Below are 20,515 nucleotides of genomic sequence, written 5' to 3' on the forward strand. Positions count from 1 at the left end.
GCGTACAGTCCCGGGTGGCTGCTCAGAAGCGAACGAGCCCCGCTATTGGTCCGATTCTGGACCAATCCATACCGCGCACAGAAAAGTTGAATGTGTAGTTTGAAAGCTGTAACGCGATTGGATCAAAATGTAGACCAATGGAGTTTTGCTTGTCCGTGTTAGGTGAAATATACACAGACCGCATCTGCACATCGCGAATGCGGCAAAACGCCATGCAAAGGGCAGAATACTTAATATTTCTCTGCAGGGACAAATAGAACTAAAAAACCCAGAGACTAAACTGATCATACTTAGAAACGGACCACTTTCAGCGCTCAGTTCTCTAACCCTCGCTGGAAGTAGGCTGTTGATCAAATATCGCGTCTATCATGTCCAGGCATTGGATAGATATAAACCATTCACAGAAGGCCATCTGTTCTAATGCAATGCAGACTAGAACAAGCTCACACACAATCAATCCAAATGACGCTGTTGCAAGGGCAGTTACATATAATCCAATGTCCTCCCTCAATGCCCCATGATGGTGTGGGCTCGCCCTTTAATGGAGGCATGAACCAACGTTAGGAAAAAGCGTGAGAGGGTGTACACACGCTCACATCACAACCTGTCAGATGGTATAGGCCAGCACGAGTACAAAGAGCCAAAAGGCAAAGACCGCTTTATTTAAAGGTGGAACAGATCGAGGGACCATGAAAAATTCATGAAAAACTGATACCAATGGTGTAATTTTAAAAAACAGAGCCTTAAAGTTGTAACCACGGGATATCATCATTCAACCCCTCCGTGTCACTCCGTAATTTATACACCCACTTTTGTTCCCTTCTCAGTAAGAACTGTGAGATATCTGTTATGTGGTCAGGTATGTAAGGTTGTTCCAGGACCACCCACTGTAGGTCATTTGCCGTATGCTTCGCTTGTATAAAATGGGATGTGAGGCGAGTTGCTTGTTTATTGCGTCTGATCGTACTCTTGTGTTCTTGGACGCGTAGTTTAATTTTCCTCGTTGTCATCCCAATATATCTCAGCATGCATGGACATGTGATTTGGTAAATAACTCTTTCGCTGTTACAATTTGTGTGGCGTTTGAGTATCCACGGTCGAGAGGTGCCTATGTCCACTGATGTGGTCTTCCTGGTCTGGGGACAAACCGAACAATTCCCACAGGGATGATGGCCCTGCACGGGTGGAAGGTTCCACAGAGTGGACGTGGAAACATCTCCCACTCTGCGTGGTCTGGTATGGACCAGTTCATCCTTTAGATTTGTGCCTCTTTTAAACGCAAAAAGAGGAAGGGGAATCTTGTCACCAGAACTGTTCAGAATCTTCCATTTCTGTCTAACAATCTTCTGAAGTTTAGACGAAGAGGTGTTAAACGTTGTAACACAAACCATTTGCCCCAGGGGTGGCTTGTCCACCGGTGCCTCTAGTAATGACTCACGATGGTTATTCGTGGCCCGTTTACATGACGTCTTGATCAGCCGGCTGGGGTACTGTCGCATCTTCAGTCTTGTGGAGAGGTCCCTGGCCTGCACTCGAAAATCTCTTATCTCTGAACAGTTTCTCCTCACTCTTAAAAACTGCCCAAAGGGGAGGTTCTCCCTCAGTGAGCGTGGATGATGACTATCAAACCTTAAAAGTGAGTTCCGTGCCATCGGTTTTCTGTACAGTGAGCTGGCTAGATGACCGTCTAGTGGAAAAACCACCAAATCCAAGAATGGTAATTGGTCTCTACTATGTTCCTGAGTGAACCTCAAAAATGGGTTAAGGCCATTGAGCCAGACGTGGAAAGCTAGTAAAGAATGTTCATCGCCGCGCCACACCACCAAGATGTCGTCTATATACCTTTTCCACACCACCAAATGCTGGTGATGTGGATTGGTGGTACTCAATACATGCTGGCTTTCAAAGTTATGCATGTAGAGGTTCGCCAGACTCGGCGCAAACTTGCTACCCATCGAGGTCCCAGATGTTTGTAAATATAAGGAATCCTCAAAAGCAAAAAAGTTTTCGGTCATTGCGATCCTGGCCAATTCAATTATGAAATGGACAGGTGTCACACTGACTGGGGGAGACTCTTCCAAGAGTTCCTGTACAGTTTGCAGAGTCTCCCTCTGGGGTATGCAAGTATACAATGATTCCACATCAAAGCTCGCTAAGATGTCGGTATCCGTATTGAAGTCAATTCCTGGTAGCAAACGAAGGACATCCTTCGTGTCCTGAAGGTATGACGGCATCCGTTTTACCAATGGTTGTAGGAAGACATCAACAAATGATGACAGCGGTTCTAGAAGAGAACCAATGCCAGAGATGATTGGCCGACCCGGAGGTGGTCTGGTTGGTTTATGCACCTTGGGTAGTGTGTAAAAGTACGGGACAGTGGGGGATTTAGCCACCAGATAAGTCGCCTCTTGGGAGGTAATCCAGCCTTCTGCACTAGCCTCCTCTATTAGATGTTTGATCTCATTGGTGATCCTGGCTGTTGGATCCAGATCGAGTAGTGCATAGAACTGGGTGTTGCCCAGTTGCCTCAGACATTCCATGCGGTATGCTGTGGTGTCCTGGATGACAATGGCCCCACCCTTGTCTGCTGGTTTGATCGTAATACCAGAATCATTGGACAGAGTCTCAAGTGCAGATCTCTCTTTCTTGGACAGATTCTGATAGCCTATGTGACTAGAGAAATCCAAAGCTTCCATGTCCTCCAGCACTGCGGCCTCAAAAGCTCCAACCTTGGGTGGAACCTGTTGGAGCAAGGGCATGAAGGTGGATTTCACCCTTAGTCCGGTGTTGTTGTCAGCATCGTGAGTCATTACTAGAGGCACCGGTGGACAAGCCACCCCTGGGGCAAATGGTTTGTGTTACAACGTTTAACACCTCTTCGTCTAAACTTCAGAAGATTGTTAGACAGAAATGGAAGATTCTGAACAGTTCTGGTGACAAGATTCCCCTTCCTCTTTTTGCGTTTAAAAGAGGCACAAATCTAAAGGATGAACTGGTCCATACCAGACCACGCAGAGTGGGAGATGTTTCCACGTCCACTCTGTGGAACCTTCCACCCGTGCAGGGCCATCATCCCTGTGGGAATTGTTCGGTTTGTCCCCAGACCAGGAAGACCACATCAGTGGACATAGGCACCTCTCGACCGTGGATACTCAAACGCCACACAAATTGTAACAGCGAAAGAGTTATTTACCAAATCACATGTCCATGCATGCTGAGATATATTGGGATGACAACGAGGAAAATTAAACTACGCGTCCAAGAACACAAGAGTACGATCAGACGCAATAAACAAGCAACTCGCCTCACATCCCATTTTATACAAGCGAAGCATACGGCAAATGACCTACAGTGGGTGGTCCTGGAACAACCTTACATACCTGACCACATAACAGATATCTCACAGTTCTTACTGAGAAGGGAACAAAAGTGGGTGTATAAATTACGGAGTGACACGGAGGGGTTGAATGATGATATCCCGTGGTTACAACTTTAAGGCTCTGTTTTTTAAAATTACACCATTGGTATCAGTTTTTCATGAATTTTTCATGGTCCCTCGATCTGTTCCACCTTTAAATAAAGCGGTCTTTGCCTTTTGGCTCTTTGTACTCGTGCTGGCCTATACCATCTGACAGGTTGTGATGTGAGCGTGTGTACACCCTCTCACGCTTTTTCCTAACGTTGGTTCATGCCTCCATTAAAGGGCGAGCCCACACCATCATGGGGCATTGAGGGAGGACATTGGATTATATGTAACTGCCCTTGCAACAGCGTCATTTGGATTGATTGTGTGTGAGCTTGTTCTAGTCTGCATTGCATTAGAACAGATGGCCTTCTGTGAATGGTTTATATCTATCCAATGCCTGGACATGATAGACGCGATATTTGATCAACAGCCTACTTCCAGCGAGGGTTAGAGAACTGAGCGCTGAAAGTGGTCCGTTTCTAAGTATGATCAGTTTAGTCTCTGGGTTTTTTAGTTCTATTTGTCCCTGCAGAGAAATATTAAGTATTCTGCCCTTTGCATGGCGTTTTGCCGCATTCGCGATGTGCAGATGCGGTCTGTGTATATTTCACCTAACACGGACAAGCAAAACTCCATTGGTCTACATTTTGATCCAATCGCGTTACAGCTTTCAAACTACACATTCAACTTTTCTGTGCGCGGTATGGATTGGTCCAGAATCGGACCAATAGCGGGGCTCGTTCGCTTCTGAGCAGCCACCCGGGACTGTACGCATATGTAATGAAGTCCGCCTTGGCTCTCTCGCATTTGATTGGCCGCCAAAGGAGACGGCTTCGTTCTCTTGCAGGTCCGCAGTCTGACTACTTTACCGTGCGGTTTTCCTGATGTCCTCACCTCCCCCTCGACTCACAGTTTTGAGCGAGGTAACGACGGAGAGGTGAGCACTTGGGGCCTGTCACGGGGGCTACCTTTTTTCTACAATCACTTGCTGGGTAGATCTTTATCACTTGCTGGGTAGATCTTTGTAATACTTGGTGGGTATCAGGCGCTATTATTGGCCCACTGGCGACCTTCCTTTGAGCTTTTAAAGATATATAAGACACCAAAAAGGGAAAGGAGTTGTCCTTTTTGTCAATATTTGAATTGGACCTACTCGTGTAGCCTTTATTCAGTTCTGCTCAGTCTTCTGGCCCTCTGGGGTTGATGGGCCATTTTAAACTTGGTGTGCGGCCTCGTGTAGGGCATGCCAAACCCTCTAGAGGCCCGTGTGTCAGAGTTGTTATCATGACTCAAGGACTCCCTATTAAAACCATTGGGGGTGTTGATCTTCACAAAACTCATTTAATGATACGTATGCTTTTGTATTCTCTTCTTTTTCTTCTTAGTGCGTGGCCTCCTTCACTGTGAGCAAGTGCCAGGTGAGGTGAGGTTTTTCCTCCCTGCAATTCGGGTGAGTTGATTTATGCAGGAGTCTAGAGTGTACTTCACACTTAGATGTTTCCTTTGCTGACAATAAGAATCATGTTTGTCGTTTTGTATTCTGATTGTTTCATATACAGGAGAAGACTTCTGACTCCTTACTTTTGGAGGACAGATTCACTTATTGAGGCTTTCACCCAGTAAGTTCATTCACGTTTTTTCTTTATTGCAGTAGTACATCATAGGTCCTGAAGAAAGCCTTTTTAAGGCTGAAACATGTCGACCATTTAAGACACATGATTAATAGCAATTTCTTGCATGCTATTGGCACTCTGCTTTTAACCATACCACCTTGATGGTCAGACCCAATAAAGTTTTTTTATGACATCAAGGTAGGTATTTTTAACAACACTTGGATTATGAACCTTGTTTCTTTTCCTTTCCACACATTCTTTTGAGCACTGCAATTCAATCCTTTTCAGTCCGTGTCTCTGTTGGTTGAGGGTCAACGCAATGGTCCTAAGTTGTTGCTAGCCTTGGGTGCTTCCTAAGGAAGGGCATCATGGACATTGCCTTTGTCAACCATTCTACCCAGATGACGACATTCCGCTATTGAGCGGGCTGATGGGAATTTTTTCAAGGACCTCTGGGGCTCTTCTTTCCCTTCAGGTTTTTCTCTTCTCTTCTCCTGTTATTATATTTCAATCGTGGATAATCTGTACATTGACCTGTTGGTTTTGTCTCTTCACAGAGTGAGTACTGCATAGGCTCCCACGTATAGACTTCTGGTACCTCTCGTGTTGTGTATGACTTAGTTGGGGGACAAGGTACCGTTAAGTCTTTAAACACTTCTCCCCTTAGGCCCTCCCCTACCCAGTTTGGTTTGTTGTAAGTGTGCAGCTGAGGCTGCGGGCCTTTCTCTCTTTACTTTACACACCACTTTGGTGTTCTTTCATACGTATCATAGGTTGTTGTTTGATCACACTATAATGGCTGACTTTGGGGGTCTTGGTTTTGATGATGACACCCTGACAACCATCCTCGCAGACAATCCCAGTATGTTGGATCAAGTTCCCACACCCACCCCACCAACTGTAGGTGATTGGGAAACAGTACTTAATTTGAAAAAGAGTCTTTCCAGGACGGTTATACACGGCCAGATCATGGCCGAATACCTACATGGAAAGTGTGCCCCCACAGGCCTCATAGTTACTAACGTGCCTAGACTTTTTCTGACGGACAAGACCTTCATCAAGGACTGGTCCCTGATAGCATGGCGATGCACCAGGGATTGGCTGATTTTGATCATAGCCACAGCCAAGAAAGTTGCAGACGCCATTTTGGTGGAAATCCAGGTCTTGGAAGGTCAGATTAAAACTACACTCACCGCTAAGAGATTCGAAAAACAGCAGGAGGATTCTAATAAGGCCAACAAAGAGTACAAAGACCCTATTTTCTTTGCAAAAATTGAGAAATTTAAGAAAGATCTGGCCAAGTTTTCCCATGAAAAAATATACCCCTACACGAGTGATAACTACACTCCCACTGATGCCAATAAACATAAACAGGCAGCGGGTTCCTCCTATGCTACATCTTCTGATACAGATTCTTCTGATTCAGATAATGGAGGAAATAATATGGGAAGGGGGAGGAGTCGTGGCGGTCGAGCGAATCGCAGACAGAACACACGTGGTAACATGTACCAGTCGGGACCATGGTGGCCTCCAGCCCCTTGGGGTTACCCACAATTTCCAATGCCCATGGCTAATTACCCTCCACAATACCCTTACAATCAGCCTCCTTTTTTAGGACAGGGCCGGGGAGGCAACCGGGGGAAGCGGAGAGGACAAAACTCAGGTCAAGTCCAATGGGCAGACAATCTTTGACACGAGCAGATCCAGGAGACACAGAACCAGTTAGGGACACACCCAGCATCACGGGCGATCTTGTTGTAAACTTGAGTGCACGAACACTGACACCCTTGGAGAAAATAGTGCTCAATAAGGGTTTAGGATTTGTCCCTACTAACACTGGTGAGTCGTTCCAAATCCGATCGGAGATGGAACGCTTTTTTAGGACAGTCAGACTACATTTTTTCTTTAAGAATAAGGAACTGGATGTAGATGCTGACAACAACACCGGACTAAGGGTGAAATCCACCTTCATGCCCTTGCTCCAACAGGTTCCACCCAAGGTTGGAGCTTTTGAGGCCGCAGTGCTGGAGGACATGGAAGCTTTGGATTTCTCTAGTCACATAGGCTATCAGAATCTGTCCAAGAAAGAGAGATCTGCACTTGAGACTCTGTCCAATGACTCTGGTATTACGATCAAACCAGCAGACAAGGGTGGGGCCATTGTCATCCAGGACACCACAGCATACCGCATGGAATGTCTGAGGCAACTGGGCAACACCCAGTTCTATGCACTACTCGATCTGGATCCAACAGCCAGGATCACCAATGAGATCAAACATCTAATAGAGGAGGCTAGTGCAGAAGGCTGGATTACCTCCCAAGAGGCGACTTATCTGGTGGCTAAATCCCCCACTGTCCCGTACTTTTACACACTACCCAAGGTGCATAAACCAACCAGACCACCTCCGGGTCGGCCAATCATCTCTGGCATTGGTTCTCTTCTAGAACCGCTGTCATCATTTGTTGATGTCTTCCTACAACCATTGGTAAAACGGATGCCGTCATACCTTCAGGACACGAAGGATGTCCTTCGTTTGCTACCAGGAATTGACTTCAATACGGATACCGACATCTTAGCGAGCTTTGATGTGGAATCATTGTATACTTGCATACCCCAGAGGGAGACTCTGCAAACTGTACAGGAACTCTTGGAAGAGTCTCCCCCAGTCAGTGTGACACCTGTCCATTTCATAATTGAATTGGCCAGGATCGCAATGACCGAAAACTTTTTTGCTTTTGAGGATTCCTTATATTTACAAACATCTGGGACCTCGATGGGTAGCAAGTTTGCGCCGAGTCTGGCGAACCTCTACATGCATAACTTTGAAAGCCAGCATGTATTGAGTACCACCAATCCACATCACCAGCATTTGGTGGTGTGGAAAAGGTATATAGACGACATCTTGGTGGTGTGGCGCGGCGATGAACATTCTTTACTAGCTTTCCACGTCTGGCTCAATGGCCTTAACCCATTTTTGAGGTTCACTCAGGAACATAGTAGAGACCAATTACCATTCTTGGATTTGGTGGTTTTTCCACTAGACGGTCATCTAGCCAGCTCACTGTACAGAAAACCGATGGCACGGAACTCACTTTTAAGGTTTGATAGTCATCATCCACGCTCACTGAGGGAGAACCTCCCCTTTGGGCAGTTTTTAAGAGTGAGGAGAAACTGTTCAGAGATAAGAGATTTTCGAGTGCAGGCCAGGGACCTCTCCACAAGACTGAAGATGCGACAGTACCCCAGCCGGCTGATCAAGACGTCATGTAAACGGGCCACGAATAACCATCGTGAGTCATTACTAGAGGCACCGGTGGACAAGCCACCCCTGGGGCAAATGGTTTGTGTTACAACGTTTAACACCTCTTCGTCTAAACTTCAGAAGATTGTTAGACAGAAATGGAAGATTCTGAACAGTTCTGGTGACAAGATTCCCCTTCCTCTTTTTGCGTTTAAAAGAGGCACAAATCTAAAGGATGAACTGGTCCATACCAGACCACGCAGAGTGGGAGATGTTTCCACGTCCACTCTGTGGAACCTTCCACCCGTGCAGGGCCATCATCCCTGTGGGAATTGTTCGGTTTGTCCCCAGACCAGGAAGACCACATCAGTGGACATAGGCACCTCTCGACCGTGGATACTCAAACGCCACACAAATTGTAACAGCGAAAGAGTTATTTACCAAATCACATGTCCATGCATGCTGAGATATATTGGGATGACAACGAGGAAAATTAAACTACGCGTCCAAGAACACAAGAGTACGATCAGACGCAATAAACAAGCAACTCGCCTCACATCCCATTTTATACAAGCGAAGCATACGGCAAATGACCTACAGTGGGTGGTCCTGGAACAACCTTACATACCTGACCACATAACAGATATCTCACAGTTCTTACTGAGAAGGGAACAAAAGTGGGTGTATAAATTACGGAGTGACACGGAGGGGTTGAATGATGATATCCCGTGGTTACAACTTTAAGGCTCTGTTTTTTAAAATTACACCATTGGTATCAGTTTTTCATGAATTTTTCATGGTCCCTCGATCTGTTCCACCTTTAAATAAAGCGGTCTTTGCCTTTTGGCTCTTTGTACTCGTGCTGGCCTATACCATCTGACAGGTTGTGATGTGAGCGTGTGTACACCCTCTCACGCTTTTTCCTAACGTTGGTTCATGCCTCCATTAAAGGGCGAGCCCACACCATCATGGGGCATTGAGGGAGGACATTGGATTATATGTAACTGCCCTTGCAACAGCGTCATTTGGATTGATTGTGTGTGAGCTTGTTCTAGTCTGCATTGCATTAGAACAGATGGCCTTCTGTGAATGGTTTATATCTATCCAATGCCTGGACATGATAGACGCGATATTTGATCAACAGCCTACTTCCAGCGAGGGTTAGAGAACTGAGCGCTGAAAGTGGTCCGTTTCTAAGTATGATCAGTTTAGTCTCTGGGTTTTTTAGTTCTATTTGTCCCTGCAGAGAAATATTAAGTATTCTGCCCTTTGCATGGCGTTTTGCCGCATTCGCGATGTGCAGATGCGGTCTGTGTATATTTCACCTAACACGGACAAGCAAAACTCCATTGGTCTACATTTTGATCCAATCGCGTTACAGCTTTCAAACTACACATTCAACTTTTCTGTGCGCGGTATGGATTGGTCCAGAATCGGACCAATAGCGGGGCTCGTTCGCTTCTGAGCAGCCACCCGGGACTGTACGCATATGTAATGAAGTCCGCCTTGGCTCTTTCGCATTTGATTGGCCGCCAAAGGAGACGGCTTCGTTCTCTTGCAGGTCCGCAGTCTGACTACTTTACCGTGCGGTTTTCCTGATGTCCTCACCTCCCCCTCGACTCACAGTTTTGAGCGAGGTAACGACGGAGAGGTGAGCACTTGGGGCCTGTCACGGGAGCTACCTTTTTTCTACAATCACTTGCTGGGTAGATCTTTATCACTTGCTGGGTAGATCTTTGTAATACTTGGTGGGTATCAGGCGCTATTATTGGCCCACTGGCGACCTTCCTTTGAGCTTTTAAAGATATATAAGACACCAAAAAGGGAAAGGAGTTGTCCTTTTTGTCAATATTTGAATTGGACCTACTCGTGTAGCCTTTATTCAGTTCTGCTCAGTCTTCTGGCCCTCTGGGGTTGATGGGCCATTTTAAACTTGGTGTGCGGCCTCGTGTAGGGCATGCCAAACCCTCTAGAGGCCCGTGTGTCAGAGTTGTTATCATGACTCAAGGACTCCCTATTAAAACCATTGGGGGTGTTGATCTTCACAAAACTCATTTAATGATACGTATGCTTTTGTATTCTCTTCTTTTTCTTCTTAGTGCGTGGCCTCCTTCACTGTGAGCAAGTGCCAGGTGAGGTGAGGTTTTTCCTCCCTGCAATTCGGGTGAGTTGATTTATGCAGGAGTCTAGAGTGTACTTCACACTTAGATGTTTCCTTTGCTGACAATAAGAATCATGTTTGTCGTTTTGTATTCTGATTGTTTCATATACAGGAGAAGACTTCTGACTCCTTACTTTTGGAGGACAGATTCACTTATTGAGGCTTTCACCCAGTAAGTTCATTCACGTTTTTTCTTTATTGCAGTAGTACATCATAGGTCCTGAAGAAAGCCTTTTTAAGGCTGAAACATGTCGACCATTTAAGACACATGATTAATAGCAATTTCTTGCATGCTATTGGCACTCTGCTTTTAACCATACCACCTTGATGGTCAGACCCAATAAAGTTTTTTTATGACATCAAGGTAGGTATTTTTAACAACACTTGGATTATGAACCTTGTTTCTTTTCCTTTCCACACATTCTTTTGAGCACTGCAATTCAATCCTTTTCAGTCCGTGTCTCTGTTGGTTGAGGGTCAACGCAATGGTCCTAAGTTGTTGCTAGCCTTGGGTGCTTCCTAAGGAAGGGCATCATGGACATTGCCTTTGTCAACCATTCTACCCAGATGACGACATTCCGCTATTGAGCGGGCTGATGGGAATTTTTTCAAGGACCTCTGGGGCTCTTCTTTCCCTTCAGGTTTTTCTCTTCTCTTCTCCTGTTATTATATTTCAATCGTGGATAATCTGTACATTGACCTGTTGGTTTTGTCTCTTCACAGAGTGAGTACTGCATAGGCTCCCACGTATAGACTTCTGGTACCTCTCGTGTTGTGTATGACTTAGTTGGGGGACAAGGTACCGTTAAGTCTTTAAACACTTCTCCCCTTAGGCCCTCCCCTACCCAGTTTGGTTTGTTGTAATTCCTCTTCCAGCCAAGGGGGAGACCCGAGCTGCTGAAAGCGGGTTTCACTCTGAAACAGTCAATGATTCCCAGAACTTAGCGTAAATCGGGTAACGTTGTCTGTGGCTCTTTGACTATGAGGGTAAGATGCCCCTTTATGGGGGGGGGGGGGTCGGATGACCAGATGACTGCACTAAGGGGCCTGGATTCATTATTATCAAAAAGAATGCTTTCCTATCCCGAGGACCCCCCCATCTCGAATGGGCTAGCCTCCCACAGGTGAATTACCCCTCTGGCAGCTGTGCGGCGGTGACGCCCATCCTGTTTGACTGTCTGCTTCGACATTACTAATATCCCAGGGGAAGCCACACTGGAGGAAACTATGTACTGCTACTGTTGCAAATAGGTTAGGAAGGCCTGTCCGTTTTCAGAAACGACTGTACACATTGAAATGCTTTTGATATGTCTGCCTCGTGCGGTCCCTCCGGGAGGCACCTTATATGCACTTACCAACCACACCCCGCCATCGGGAGCAGGATGTGAACAAACCATGGCCCTTACTTACATCCAGGTTTTGATGACCGAAATTCTCATAAATGCCGACACAACGGCCACCGTAATTCAGCCTGGGTCCATTAAAATTCTTTAAAAGCACAGTTTTTGAAGAGATAACTAGTCACTCTTTGCCTTGCAACACCCATGCCTCCAAGATCCCCTCCTCCGAGGACATCGCTCGTTCGCCCCACCACAGAAATGTAATGCTGTAAATTATAACACCATACAATGTCTTTTTCTCTTGTTAATGTCAGAGGCGTGTTTAAATGTCCAAAATAGGCACCCTGTGGACAGGCCCAAAGAATATCTACATGCCTATGACTGATCTACTCCTGTTAGCAGGAGAGTCTTCACGGTACAGATTGTTTACAAAACTGTAGTAAATGCGTTAGTTAAGAATGTGTAATGATGGGCTTCCTGTAATCTATGAAGCACGTTTCACCCGTGGGCAACCCAGGGTCAGTGTCTGGGAAGTGACAATGGAATCCCAAACCAACGGGGTGTAAAAAACCCTCCAGCTATACCTTTCAGGGATTTAAACACAAAATGCGGGGCAATGGTCACCCTTATGCGCCCAAAAGTTTTTGAGAAGGCGAACAAATCACCCCGCTTAACATGGTGTGGGCGGGTGAGAGGGACATGACCCGGACATGTTAGGGAACCTACTTTGAAATGAAACTAATCTCAAGTGGATTTGAACTTGTGCACCTTACCTAACCGTAACTTGGAGTCTTTTCGAGCGTTCTCTTGCAAGGACTCTGCCACCTGCGGGTCTACTTGAGGCATTAATGAGTTTTGAACGCACGTACATACATTGCCTACATTGCCTGCACCACGCTGTTAGAGTAATGACTGTGTGCCCATTCAACCCCGGGCCTCTCGGCTGGAACTATCCCAGAACCTAGGTGCAGAGCAGTGTAAAGTGTGATGTTCAGGATCATATTTCAGTTATTAGGTACCTGGACAACTCAAAGTTGACCTTTGCGAAGGAAATGTGCATTCATTTCTATTTACTCATAGAGAGGAGAGTGGTACAGCCTACAGTGCACAGGTGGGCCCGCCTCCTGGGCACCAGCCAGGCACATTGTTTTCGTGGGCCGGCCAAAGACAGACATTACCATTTTTAATTAGCCGAAAGGCACCATGCAAGGAGTGTCCCTGCCGCCCCGTATTCACAACATACTCGGGGTGTCACCCTGCGTCTGCGCCCCATGGCACGCGCACCTGATGTACCCAGTTTCAGCACCGAGCCCTTCGTGTGTCTTAGCTATACATACAGGCCTTGCTGCTGCCGCCTTTGTCCTCCAAATGCCAGAGGCTGTATTTTTAAGGCCTGGACTGGTGAGTTCGTTTTTTCCCGCCCTGCGCCGCTGCGCCAAATACACAACTGCTATCATATTTTTTCCTACGTCTGCGGTGAGTGCTCACTAAATCTGCTTCGAAGCAGAGCGCTCTTATCCGCTACTTTCTTAAAGTTTAAGTATTACTGCAACTGCATACACTGCAGCCGAAAACAGCACCTTGCATACATTTTTTTAAAAACACCAGTGCACAATAACATTTCACCCAACTCTGAATAACATTTTAAGGGTTCTCTGTGCCCACTCTTGAACTGCCCTGCTGTGAACACTGGATTTGAAATCGCAACCTGCCCCACGTTAATGCAATTACCTGTTCGATGATTAACTCTTGAAGCATTTCATATTTGTTATGTTAATCTGCTTCCCCTTCAAACATGTATTTGGAAAACAAATTACCGCTCTTTCTGGAAACATTACAGCCCTTTCAAGCATATCCATTCCTTCAAACGGTTTACTTATTAGAATACCCCATTGTTTTATAACGCGCTACGGGATTTGAGGCACTGTAATTAACGCGCGATAAACTTCTTAACCATGACCAGGTTATCTTCGCTTCAGGATTCACCACGTGGCGCTGGCCTCAAATAACCACCCCAGCTTTCGCACAGAGTTATGTGTGACCCGTCTGCGCAGTTCAAACGCCCCGAATGCTCCTCCTTATGGGGCCCAGGTATACCAGAAGTGACCACAATCTCCATGCTCGAGCCCAGGTCTCGCCCCCAGAATCAAGGGTCCCCGGATGTCTGGACATTAACGAAAAAAGGGGGCTCGTAAACTTACATCGGTATATAAAGTGCCTTGAAAAATGGGTCTATGCCAAGGCTCGAACACCGGTCCCGAAATTAAGTCGGTAGATCCGACCGCTGAGCCACATCCTCCCCCTTTCAGGCGGGAAACGTGGCGGACGATTCAGAGCAGGGCAGGCCCACCCCGACTAACACCAGCCCGGCACAGCCAGTCTCGCGCCAATCTTACTGGAGATATGTCGTGTTGTTTCACGGGCCTTATCTACGCCCACCACACATTAGCAAGGACAAATACTGTACCCGATCCCCATCAAGGGGCAGCGCCCCTCCGTCTTCCTTATGATGCCTGCTAAATAAGGGGTTCACATTCTCCTTTTAAATTTACATTTTTTCCTGTCCACCTATCTGGCCGGGGGAGTGATAGAGTGCACTTCCCGCACCCCTCAGCCCGCCCACGTCAACCAGGAAGGAGCCTGCAGGCCCAGGGGGGCCTGCCGGCAGCCGCAGACCACAGGAGCCCACTCAATACCGTCCCTCGTCCTGGACCCCCCTCCCGCAATCCGCGGCTGCACACAGGCCCCCCGGCACCCCCGACCCCTCACCTGGCGAGATGGACGGCTGCGACCGACGTGCTTCTCCTCCTCGTCATCTCCCACCATGCGCTCGGCAGTGCAGGACCTCCGGCCTCGCCCTCTTTACTCCGGACGAGGGGATTCAAGAAAGATTAAAGTGCAGAATGGTCCTGGAGCCCGAGGATCCACAGCGGCCAGTTGCCTCGTGGAGAAGGCAGTAACGGGGCAGCACGCAGTCTCGGAGTGGTGGAAGGAACAGCCTTAAATTTAAGTTAAATTCCAAGGCCGTGCCTCGTGGAGAAGGCAGTAACGGGGCAGCACGCAGTCTCGGAGTGGTGGAAGGAACAGAGACCCCGGTCACTGGTGCCTGACCCTAAATAGGCCAAAGGTCTCCGCCCCTCGCCACTCCGGATGTGCGACGCCGCCCGTGACCCGGAAGTCAAAAAAGGGGGGAGGGGGGGCGGCCGGCCGCCGATTGGCCGCCCGGCCGCCCAACCATAACTGTGGGGCGGGGGCCGGAGGTGCCGGGTCCTAAGTGCGCGCCTCGCGATACTCTGCGCTTGGCATTTGTTTCTCTTTAAAAAATCTGCACAGGCCCAGCACCACACATACTTCATGTGCACTTCATTTAAACAGTTTTTATCATTATCATGGCTGATGCAGGACAACAATTAGACACTACAAAATGCCCAGATAACGCTAGTGATTAATGATCCTGCTGGAGAGCAATCATTTGTCTGTTAGTAGTTTTTAAATGCAGATGAACTGTATTTTATGTGGAAGCTCAGTGGGTTACTGCCTTTGTCACAGAGATCCTTGTGTTACTTGCAGTTCAGAAGTTACAATCCTAACATAGGACAGTGACCAATGAATTGTTACCAAAGAGCTGCATACAAACATGAATGGTATAGTTAGAACTTTGCTTTTTTTGATATAGTTAGAACTTCCTTTGTCTTTCATTATTCTAATGTTGCTAAAATGAGTATGTTTGGGCAGATATACATTTTTATCATTTAAGCTGACCCCCATGGAATACTTTTTAAATCCTAAGTTTGTGTTTCCCCAGACCAAACCCTTTTAAAATATACTGCCCACCAGTATGGATGACATGTGATTCCTACACCTTGTAATTCTTATTGGTTAATGTGACATTCCCTGTAGACTGATTTACATACCGTATGATTCATTGTCTCTGTTTAATGTGTGCGTGGTGTAAAGTACTGACACACACTACACTGATATGAGTAGTGCTATACAACAAATTAAATGCATATGAGAGAGTGGCTACGTAGAGATGAGAGCACTGGAGGAGGGTGGCAGTGAGGGAATATGAGGAGGAGGAAGTGGGAGGGGCTATGGAGCGATGAGGGGCACTGGTGGAGGCTGGTAGTGAGAAAGTCTGAGGAGGAGATCATGAGGGGAGGGGCTACAGAGAGATGAGGGGTACTGCTGGAGGGTGGCAGTGAGGGAATCCAAGGAGGAGGTCATAAGGGGGAGGGGCTATGGGGAGATGAGGGGAACTTGTGGCATGTGGTGTGGCAGTGAGGGAATCCGAGGAGGTATAGGGGTCCACAGGGGGGGCTAAGGAGAGATGAGGGGCGCTGGTGGAGGGTGGCAGTGAGGGAGTCTGAGGAGGAGATCATGAGGGGAGGGGCTACAGAGAGATGAGGGGTACTGCTGGAGGGTGGCAGTGAGGGAATCCAAGGAGGAGGTCATAAGGGGGAGGGGCTATGGGGAGATGAGGGGAACTTGTGGCATGTGGTGTGGCAGTGAGGGAATCCGAGGAGGTATAGGGGTCCACAGGGGGGGCTAAGGAGAGATGAGGGGCGCTGGTGGAGGGTGGCAGTGAGGGAATTCGAGGAGGAGGAAGTGGGAGGGGCTATGGAGCGATGAGGGGCACTGTTGGAGGGTGGCAGTGAGAGAATCCGAGGGAGAGGTCATGGGGTGGAGGGGAAGCTAGGGAGAGATGAGGGGCACTGGTGGAGGGTGGTAGTGAGGGAGTCTGAGGAGGAGATCATGAGGGGGAGGGGCTACAGAGAGATGAGGGGCACTGGTGGAGGGTGGCAGTGAGGGAATACAAGGAGGAGGTCATAAGGGGGAGGGGCTATGGGGAGATGAGGGGAACATGTGGCATGTGGTGTGGCAGTGAGGGAATCCGAGGAGGAGGTCAGTAGGGGGGGCCATGGAGGGATGAGGGGCACTGTTGGGGGTGGCAGTGAGGGAATCCGAGGAAGAGGTCATGGGGTGGAGGGGGAGCTAGGGAGAGATGAGGGGCACTGTTGGAGGATGGTAGTGAGGGAGTCTGAGGAGGAGATCATGTGGGGGAGGGGCTACAGAGAGTTGAGGGGCATTGGTGGAGGGTGGCAATGAGGGAATCTGAGGAGCAGGTCATAAGGGGAGGGGTTATGGGGAGATGAGGGGCACTTGTGGCACGTGGCGTGGCAGTGAGGGAATCAGAGGAGCAGGTCAATGGGGGGGGCATGGAGGGATGAAGGGCACTGTTGGAAGGTGGTAGTAAAGGTATTTACAGAGAAATAGGTCAGTGGTGGGGCACCGAAAAAGACTTTCGCATCAGCGCTGAAGCCGGCCCTGTCATGGCCTTTCTGTTTTTGTTTATTTAATTAGCATTCTGGTCATAAGGGCTACTGTGGAACATACTTTAAAGTGCGTGCTAATTATATTTACTGCTATAGTCAATGTTTTAAGTTTGAAGGTGATTTAAATAATGTTTTTACCAGGAAAAATGAAAGTGGAGCCCGATGGTGCCTGATATGGGGCTGGGGCCCAAGGTCAGCTGTGAGATAAGGTGCATTGTAGAGGAGTGGGTATAATCAAGCCTGTAAGGGAGTGTGTTGCAGAGTCCAGGGTCAGGTGGAGGTAGGTATGAAGAGGGATTCTCCCTGAAGGCTCCCACAGAGGAAGCCAGTGAAGTGTCACTTGCCTGATACTCCCACCTCAGAAACCTCCTCTTTCCATCAAAGGAACATTACATGGAAAAAACACTTTTGAGAGTGATAATATTTAGAAAGAGATTTGGAAAAGAGTGCGTTTTACTGAGCCTTGTAAGACTAAGAAGAAATAAAGGAGGGCCCTGAAGCAGGTCTGCCTAGAAATATATGCGACAAATCGAGCCCGCAGTGGCCCACCCAAATGCACCCCTGGCCCACCCAAATAAAAATTCCTGGAGCCGGGCCTGGTACTGATGCTAGCACCATTATACCGGCACCATGTCTGCCGTTCCCCCGGTGGAACATTTTCTACTTGATGGCCTCCCTCAGCCCAAGCCGCTAAGTAGAAGGACTGGGTGAAGCATCTAGAGACTTACTTTGCTGCCATTGACCTTGAGGATGACAGATGGCTTCCTATGCTATTACACTTAGGGGGGGCAAGTGATTCACTAGTTGGGGAAGTCGGTGATCAAGGTGGGGCCACCCTACACATATACCATGTTGAAAAGAGTGCTTGCAGCTCACTTTGACCCACTAGCAAACCCGGACTACGAGTGTTTACTGCAACGTCAAGCCAGGTAGCTACCAGAGTCAGTCGACATGTTCTATGTGCGACTGAGAGACTAAGTTAGCACATGTATTTTGCCAGACACAGCAGATTAAATCAGAGCCCAATGAGCTCGCGACCGAGATGGCCGCGTTTTAGCTCGGCTCCGTTCAACCGCCTGCTTCTCTTCGTTTATCCTGTATTACTCCTGCCCCGGAAAGCCCTATTTGCTGTGTGTGGTATTCAAGTCGCTTCGCCGACACTTACCTGTTGCTCCGGTGATCCTGAGTGCCGTCGATCCTGTGCAGCGATCCCGCTCGGAGCCTCCGGTGCGGACTGGCCGGACCTCATTGCGGCGCCGAGACGTTACGGAGCATGATGCTCGGCCCTTGCTGGCGCTGTGGAGCTGGACGCGGGGGCTGATGTGCGAATTGGCCGGCTGTGCCCGTTGGCGACCCGACTGGCCTGGGCCCAGAGGTACGAACGCTGCCCCTCGCGGGAGAGCCTTCTCGATTGTTCGGCTGGGTCCCCCTTCTGTTCCCCGGCCCGGCCATTTTGAATTTTTCCGCCCGGGTCCGGAGAGCGGGGCCGGCGGCACGGGGGGACCGACGGACATCCTTCTTCTGTTGGCTCTCCTTCCTGCCTTGGGGCGCCTTGCCGCATTTCGGCTGACCTTCCTTTGCTCTGGTCTTACCCCGGCCGGGGTCCCCGAAGACCGAGGACTTGCTGGGCTCCTAAGATGGCGGCCGGCCCTGGAAGTCTCTGCCGGGCCTGGGCGAGCACTGGGGGCCCGCCGCATGGCCCGGATGTCGGATCTTGTACTGATTTTCCTACGCTTCAAGTTGTCCTGGATGCACTGAACTCCTGGCGGACTACCGTGGCGGCGCCTGTTTCCGCTGTAAGGGCGGACCCTCCTTCTGAACTGTGCGGGCCCCCGTCATCGGGCTTGGCCTCCTCGTTGCTGGTTGCGGCTGGTGTGCTCCTGGACTCTATGCTCCCGGCGGGGACTGCATCCTTGGGTCGGAGGGTCTCCGGCGCTTCTTGTCATCCTGTTCGGTTGCCTCGGCCCCTGGTCTGCGGTCCGCTTGTCTCCTGGCCTGGCCTCGATGCTCTTTCCAGTTTTTCATCGCGTCTACACCCCGGCCTACAAGTCTGTGCCGGCCCGGCTGGGCTTGCCTCGTTTGCACTGTCCTTGGAACTCAGCCTGCGATGCGACTGTTGTGCTATGCCTTTCCTGGACCTTCAGTATTTTCTTTCACGTTTCTTCTTAGGACTGCCGCGGAACTTACTCCTGTGCCCTGTGTCCTTCACTGTTTGCTCTTTGTTTGTTCGGATGGTTACAACTTTGGACAAAAGCGGACAGGGCTGAAACTATTTCTATATGCGGTAGTCTTGTTTCTTTTGATATGTGACTGACAAGTGCTGTTGTAATGTTGTGTACTTTCTTGAGACTCCTGAAACTTATCCTATCATTGACTTTCCGTGGGCTCTACTTCTCCCTTGTGGCGGGTGGCGGGATGGAAGCAGATGATCCTGTTTTTTCGCCCTCCCCCCCGTGTGCGCTGTTCTCTCCTTCCCCTGTCCCTCCCTTTTTGTCTTTGTTTCTAGCCTGTTTCTTTCTTCTACATTTCGGGTTCTATTTAGGGCGACAGGCACGCTGCCGGGGGGTAGGCCGTAGCCCTCTGCAGGGGTGTAGGGTGGGCTTGTGGGGTGGGTGGGAGGGTCTGTTGTTGTTTGTGGAGGGGGCTTCTGTCTCCTCCTCTTTTTCTCCCTTATTGGTTCTATGGCCCTTGTGTATCCCCTTTTTCGGGGCTCTGTCTCGCCGTCTATCCCCCTGGTGTCTTTCTGGTATATTTTTCCGGTATTGCAAAGATGGCGATTCGCTATGTCTGTTTTCCTATTTTGTGATTGATTTTGTACCGGACTTTCGTATTTCCTGTTTTGTCACCCGGGGGCGGGTGCTTGGGTTGGGGTCCCTTCCTTTCCTTTTTTCCCCTTTTCCCTTCCCCCTCCCCTTTTGTGGGGTTCTCTTCTACCTGGGGGTGCGTTTCGTATTGTTTTGGTATTTGGGTCCTTTATTGTGCTGATTGGTGGGATGGGTGGTGGCTGCGGTGGGCGGGCAGTGGACAGTGTGCGCAGTTGCCTTTCATCATGCTCGTGGTTTTGCCCGGTACTTATTGGTATACCTCTGTCGTCCTTGCTTCTCCTGTGTCTTTAAGATCGCTGTGTGGCTGCCCGCCGCGACCCCGCCCCTCTGGTTTGTTTCCCGGCCCGCTATGCTCCTGACCTCTCATACCCGTTCCTTTTAAAAGAAAACTGCCTTTCTATTTGTTTGCTCCTTAGACTGCTCTACGATGCCTGTTCTTTCCCCTGACTCGTTGCCTTTGTATACTGTGACAATTGGTGTATGACTCCTGATATGTTCGCTATGTGGTGGCCAGCCCTGGTGGGTTGTAGGC

At 48.8% G+C, this 20,515-nt stretch overlaps 1 protein-coding gene across 1 annotated transcript in view; it reads left to right on the forward strand.

Annotated features, from left to right (window-relative positions):
• The window catches only part of NT5DC1 (5'-nucleotidase domain containing 1), a 1,533,630-nt gene that overhangs the window by 1,209,354 nt on the left and 303,761 nt on the right, over positions 1 to 20,515 (forward strand). The gene's annotated exons all lie outside the window — the stretch shown is intronic.

Source organism: Lissotriton helveticus, chromosome 6 (genome assembly GCF_964261635.1).
Source record: "Lissotriton helveticus chromosome 6, aLisHel1.1, whole genome shotgun sequence".
In the NCBI taxonomy this organism is placed as follows: domain Eukaryota; kingdom Metazoa; phylum Chordata; class Amphibia; order Caudata; family Salamandridae; genus Lissotriton; species Lissotriton helveticus.